The following is a 6,041-nucleotide window of genomic DNA, read 5'->3' as shown; positions in this document are numbered from 1 at the left end:
CTCGTGAAGACGTCGATCACAGCGTTGTAAAACTCGTCTTTACGGCGCTTTAGTTTGCATCGTCTCTGACTCGGCGAGGGCTGGAAGACGTGCTGGCCCGGTCCGGTTCCGACTGGATGTTTTGATCCGTTTCAGGGTGGAAATGTGCGAAGCTGTAGTTGCCGGTATATATGAGCTGACGGCTTTTCCTGCTTGGTTAAAGCTGCGGGCAGGTTGTTCAGATCCAGGACCCCGTAGAGGTCCCGCCGCTGACTGTTCAGATCCAGGACCCCGTAGAGGTCCAGCCGCTGACTGTTCAGATCCAGGACCCCGTAGAGGTCCCGCCGCTGACTGTTAGCACGGCCACATAGCCACATCTCTTCTTCCATACCAGTCAGTTTGAAACGATGCGACGAGTATTTGTCCCTTTTGCTGCAGTAGTCCATCTAAGGCTGGCGTAGACCTCCATCTTTTATTAGTTCTTTTTTTGAATTAAAATCGAGGTTTAGAGAAATTCCTCACCGCTGTGATATCGGCGGACACCGCTGTTGTCATTTTGACTTTGAATTTCGCGGGGATTGCGCTTACAACGTAGCTGGTGTAATGACGTCAGCTACGCAAAGGGACAGTAATATCGGATTTTAATTGGTTCATGTTTGATATCTAACGGAGACGATTACTGGCATAACACATTTACGTACAAGGCACGGCAGAGTTGTGCCTTAAGACGTACATGTTAAAGAGTACAGGATCGAAGTGCGCATGCGCAACATTGCTAATCGCTTGAATGGGCAGTAAAGGCGCTGCTTATTATGCCTTTTTTTCTATTTGATTATGCGTAACTGCTACATTTGTCACCGTACCCTCTAAATAATTGGAACAACACACATATAAACCACAAGAATAAACAGTAAAAATACAAATACAAGTTTATAATACATTTCTTTAATAAACATTTTTATGCTTGAATTTTGGCAAGGTAGGCACTGCCTACCCTGACTGCACGTCACTGCTGATGATGTATCAGTCATTTTGCTGGTGGTTTCTTGGGTGCAGCAACAAGCTTGATCATTGACATACAGTTGGACGGCACGTATCACAAAACTGTCGGGTGGGGCCTTATGTATTTGCTTGTTTTACATCAAGTGACCTGCATATCACTGACCGTGAAGACTAATATGCACATGGTTTGCAGAACTGTACCTTCTGATAGACATAAGGCCACTCGGGTTATCTTTGGGTGCTCTATGCAGAACTGCAGAAGGATAAATCCCAGAGTTGGCTCACTCCAGGTTATTTAAGCAGCAAAAGTCCCTGGGTGGACTTGAACCACCATCTTTTCTGTTAACAGCTGACTGCGTTGACCTATTGCGCCACAGAGACTGCACCAGTCTGAAGTTTTATGAGCGGAAGCTCGATCTTTAAGCCACAAGCATTTGCTTTATGGCTTTTTGAGGTTGAGCTGCACATGTATGCTTATCAGGCTATTGTCCTGTTACTCAGAAATTGGGGAAGCTGACTCATGCAGAAATGTAGAAGCTGGACGTGCATTGTATTGTTCTTACATGTCAATTGGATTCTGACTTTGAATTTAAATATTTGGCATCCAAGAATAGTTCGGAACTGATGATGTATCAATCATTTTGCTGGTGGTTTCTTGGTCACAGCAACAAGCTGATCATTGACATACAGTTGAACGCCACGTATCACAAAACTGTTGGGGGGCCTTATTATTTGCTTGAATTACATCAAGTGACCTGTATACCAATGACTGCAAAGATTAATTCAGCGGAAGCGTGCTGGGCCCATAACCCAGAGGTCAATGGATCGAAACCATCCTCTGCTATTTGCTATGCTTTGCATTAAGTCTATTTCTAGTCTGTTAACGTTTAACAAAGCATCTGTTGCTGCAAGTGTCTGAAGAGAAATGTCTCCACCTGCTGAAGAGTAAACGTAATGGCATGTTAAATTTATTTCATCCATAAAAATAGAAACTACAGTGCTCATACTCGCCGTAACACCCATAAAAACTGGAGCATAATACAATAAATATACTACACTATGTTACATAACTACAGTAAAATAGAAACTGTAAAACATGTATATTTAAAGTGCTTGTTGTGCTGTCTGATAATCTGAGGTATAAAAGGGAGAGCATACTTCACAGGAGGTCTTAGTCTACCACTACGTTCTATAACCCTACCAGTCAGATTACCACAGGAGGTAATATCTTCTGCAGCTCTTTTAAAGACTCTACCATAATACCTGCTGGAGATGCCAGGTCCTCATACATGTAAAGCATGAGCTCTACCACTGAGCTACATCCCCTGAAGATTTTCAGATTTTTTGGACTTTTTTCTGAGATAGACTTAGACCTATCTTTATTAATCCTTTTGGGATGACTCCCGCAAGGAAAATGAAATATCACTGAATAAAAGAATAAACCTGGGTAAAACATGTAATGTTGATGTTTTATGTGGCTTCAAAACCAGTAAATGCAACTGCAGTGGCTGGAAATCAAACCTGGGCAAAATGCTTGCACTGCTATGGTATAACTCATAGTCGATAAGTAACACACCTGTTGCCTTTCTGCTGGACAACACAATGTTCACTGCAAATCTTGTAACACATCTGGGCATTAAGACTGAAAATAAATGCTAAGAGATAAATTGGTGGAGACTGGTGGCCTCCATTACCAATGAGATAATACAATATGTTCATGAAGGCACATCTGACCACCACCTGAAAGTCTGTGTATTTTCATTTTTGTTTGTTTTCAAAACACCTGCCCCATGTGAGGGTTGAACTACCGACCTTCAGATTATGAGATGTATATATTCACAAATTCAGTCCAGGTAGATGTTCAGCCCATATTCACACAGACCTAAACCTACTCACTTAATGTTGGTTACAATATTCTAAAATCAATGCCAGAGAAAAATGACAAAGTGTGATAACATTTTTTAATAAAGTATTGGCTTTTTCTTTGAGATGTTTTTTTTTCCAATGACATTAACAAGCATATCGTTAGTTACGTTCCCTGTGTATGTCACAATTTGGAGACCTGATACTTGCAGGTAGTGTGGCCGAGCGGTCTAAGGCGCTGGATTAAGGCTCCAGTCTCTCTGGAGGCGTGGGTTCAAATCCCACCACTGCCATTTGCATATATTACGTAGCTGGAAGCCAACCAATGTGATGTCTTACAGTTGTATGATTTGGGCTGAACTTGATGAAGTAACTAGAATCATCCATCAATCACCTTGCTGAGCTTGTTAACCTGAGGTTCAACGATTGGTGAAACCTTCCTTTCCAGCACTTTGGAGTAGAAAATCAACAAATAATTGTGATAATCTCCATATTGATTGATTGGAAGTGTGTGTGCAAGACTAGCTCCCTTCGATAGCTCAGTTGGTAGAGCGGAGGACTGTAGAGGCATGAAGCTGAACTCCTTAGGTTGCTGGTTCAAATCCAGCTCGAAGGAGCCCTCTTATCCAGAGTTACCCTTCAGGGATCAATAAAGAATTTCTGATTCTGATGTAGAGTTGGACAGACGACCCGAAACCATAATACTTCTTGCCGAGACATAACAAGAAACCAAAAAAAAGAGGTGTGGGAGATAAAGTTAAAGAACCTTTTTTCAGGACACCCACATTTTGTCGCTCAACATGGCAGGCAGTCTATGCATCCAGGGCCAAATGTTTTACCATTCATCCACTACGGGCCCCGAAGGAAACGTGTGACTGTACTGTACTGAACTCTTGTTACCCATAGCAACGACAGGTAACAACAAGTGGAAGTACTTCTCTCTTTTCGTATAATCATCACTATACGCCCAGTTTAATCTCGGTAAACGTTGCGGAAATCCTGCAAACAGCTACGATGACTGTTATCTGTAATGATTTTAAAATCTATCTGTCAACCCCGTCTTGCCCGTATTGGATGGAATTATGTCAATTTGCGCTTTTTATCTGTTGTACATAACAACCTGGATGCAACAAAGAACCCTTTTCTCCTGTTTGTACACAACCCAAAGTTTTACAAAAAAAAAGATAACTTTCACCGAATCCCTCAGTTAAATCAGAGCAGTAACTTTACATGTGTTGACAATAAAGATGCTCACAAAACACTGCACTTGCAATTGCGTTTCTCGTGCACATTCATATCCTCTTAAATACAAAGAACTGCCAAGTTCTTTATTCCAATATCATGTCTCAGACATTAGTTCCAGATGAAAACACTAGTTGTCAGAAATGGGATTTGAACCCACGCCTCCAGTGGAGACTGCGACCTGAACGCAGCGCCTTGGACCGCTCGGCCATCCTGACTGATACAGCAAACTTTCAGTAGGACCTGTATAAAAATACAGTAAATTAAACATGTCACGCTATAGTAGGTTCTCAGTCATCCATGTCATAGTTAACAAGGGAAGGTTTCTCAACTGTCAGTCCAAATATATGGGCGTTCATGGAGACATGGAAGAAAGTCACCAGGGTGGCAATGTGCTTGACAATGGCAATACATTGCAAGGGATGTGAGGGCAATGTGCAATACAGGTCAAATCCTATGGTGGGAATCAAGATCCACCAATGTTTCTGTCTACAATGTCTACCTGAATCCAGAAATGTACCTGCCAGATGGGAAATAGACTGACAATTGGGTCAACATTGTGCAATATCTCCAAAATGTCCAACTGAGTCCACAAATATACCTGCCAGATGGGAAATAAACTGATAACTGTTTCATGGTCTAAATGTGTCAAATATTGCCGTACAATGCCCACATTGAGTCCAGATGTGTCGTTTTGGTTCCTGATCTATGCTATTACTAGCTATAGGGCAACAGGACTTGGTGAAAGGTCCTCCGCAGAAGTTTTGTCTCTCATTCAAGAGACTTCTTTAGTTGTTGTTTTTACACAGAAAGGGTTGGACACAGTGCCCACTCCCCCACCCATATCTGACAATTGAAAGCTGTGGGGAAAGGGGGTTCCAAAGCTAATAGACCATTCAACAAGCAGTTCTGATGCACTATACTGGCCCATTCAGGATGAACACTGTGTACTCTGACTGCAGCAACAAAAGTTCAAATTTCAATGATAGCTAATTTTTATGGTGATTACGAGACTGAATGCAAAGTGTGTATCCCCCATGTAACTCAAAGCCTACCACTTCCAGTAAATACTGTCAAATTTGGAGCTCCTTCAAGTTACATTAACGACCAGGTGACTCCTCAACATGTCCCCACCAACGTACTGTTTAAAGTCTAAATGGCCAAGGACATTAAACCTGTAAGCTAACTTTAAACTAGATGTGGAACGTTGAAAGGTTGATCTTTTTCACCTGTGCTGTGGCTTAAAAACAGGTTCCACTGAGATTTGAACTCAGATCACTGGATTCAGAGCCCAGAGTGCCAACCGTTACACCATCTAACCTTTAAATGTGTTGCAAGGGTTTGCTAGTCAGTGTCTTTCATAATAGCCACATGTGTGCTATTGAAGGCACACAACAATCACAACAAAGATGGAAAAGAAAACAATTACTAGCTATTAAACCATTAAAGGACATTAAACTTGTCCGCTTTTTTAAAACTAGATGTGGAAATTTGAAAGGTTGATTTTGTTCACCTATACTGTGGCTTAGAACCAGGTTCCACTGAGATTTAAACTCAGAGCCCAGAGTGCTAACCATTACACCATGGAACCTTCAAAGTGTTGCAAGTCTCAAAAATTATAATATAGTAAATTAAACATGTCATGGTATAGTAGGTTCTCTAGTTAACAAGAGGTTTCTCAACTGTCAGCCCGAATATATGGGCGTTCATGGAGACATGGAAGAAAGTCACCAGGATGACTCCCAAAAGGATATTGAAATATCACTGAATAAAAGAAGAAATCTGGGTAAAACATGTAATGTTAATGTTGTATATGGCTTCAAAACCTGTGAATAAAACTGTGGTGGCTGGAAAGCCAAACCCGGGCAAAATGATTGCACTGCTATGGTATAAATCATAGTCAAAAAGTAACACACCTGTTGCCTTTCTGCTGGACAACACAACGTTCACTGCAA

The 6,041-nt window shown here is 41.6% G+C and overlaps 3 non-coding genes across 3 annotated transcripts; 2 read left to right on the top strand and 1 right to left on the bottom strand.

Annotated features, from left to right (window-relative positions):
* The first annotated feature begins 3,055 nt into the window (after positions 1 to 3,055).
* Positions 3,056 to 3,137, top strand: trnal-aag (transfer RNA leucine (anticodon AAG)). Its single transcript has one exon. It is a non-coding gene; the product is annotated as a tRNA-Leu (tRNA).
* A 235-nt stretch (positions 3,138 to 3,372) lies between these two features.
* On the top strand, positions 3,373 to 3,460 carry trnay-gua (transfer RNA tyrosine (anticodon GUA)). Its single transcript is given in 2 exon segments — positions 3,373 to 3,409; positions 3,425 to 3,460. It is a non-coding gene; the product is annotated as a tRNA-Tyr (tRNA).
* A 761-nt stretch (positions 3,461 to 4,221) lies between these two features.
* Positions 4,222 to 4,304, bottom strand: trnal-cag (transfer RNA leucine (anticodon CAG)). Its single transcript has one exon. It is a non-coding gene; the product is annotated as a tRNA-Leu (tRNA).
* Positions 4,305 to 6,041: the final 1,737 nt, after the last annotated feature.

The sequence above is a fragment of the Etheostoma spectabile genome, unplaced genomic scaffold, assembly GCF_008692095.1.
Source record: "Etheostoma spectabile isolate EspeVRDwgs_2016 unplaced genomic scaffold, UIUC_Espe_1.0 scaffold00018528, whole genome shotgun sequence".
NCBI classification, from domain to species: domain Eukaryota; kingdom Metazoa; phylum Chordata; class Actinopteri; order Perciformes; family Percidae; genus Etheostoma; species Etheostoma spectabile.
This window is presented reverse-complemented; position numbering and strand designations above follow the sequence as displayed.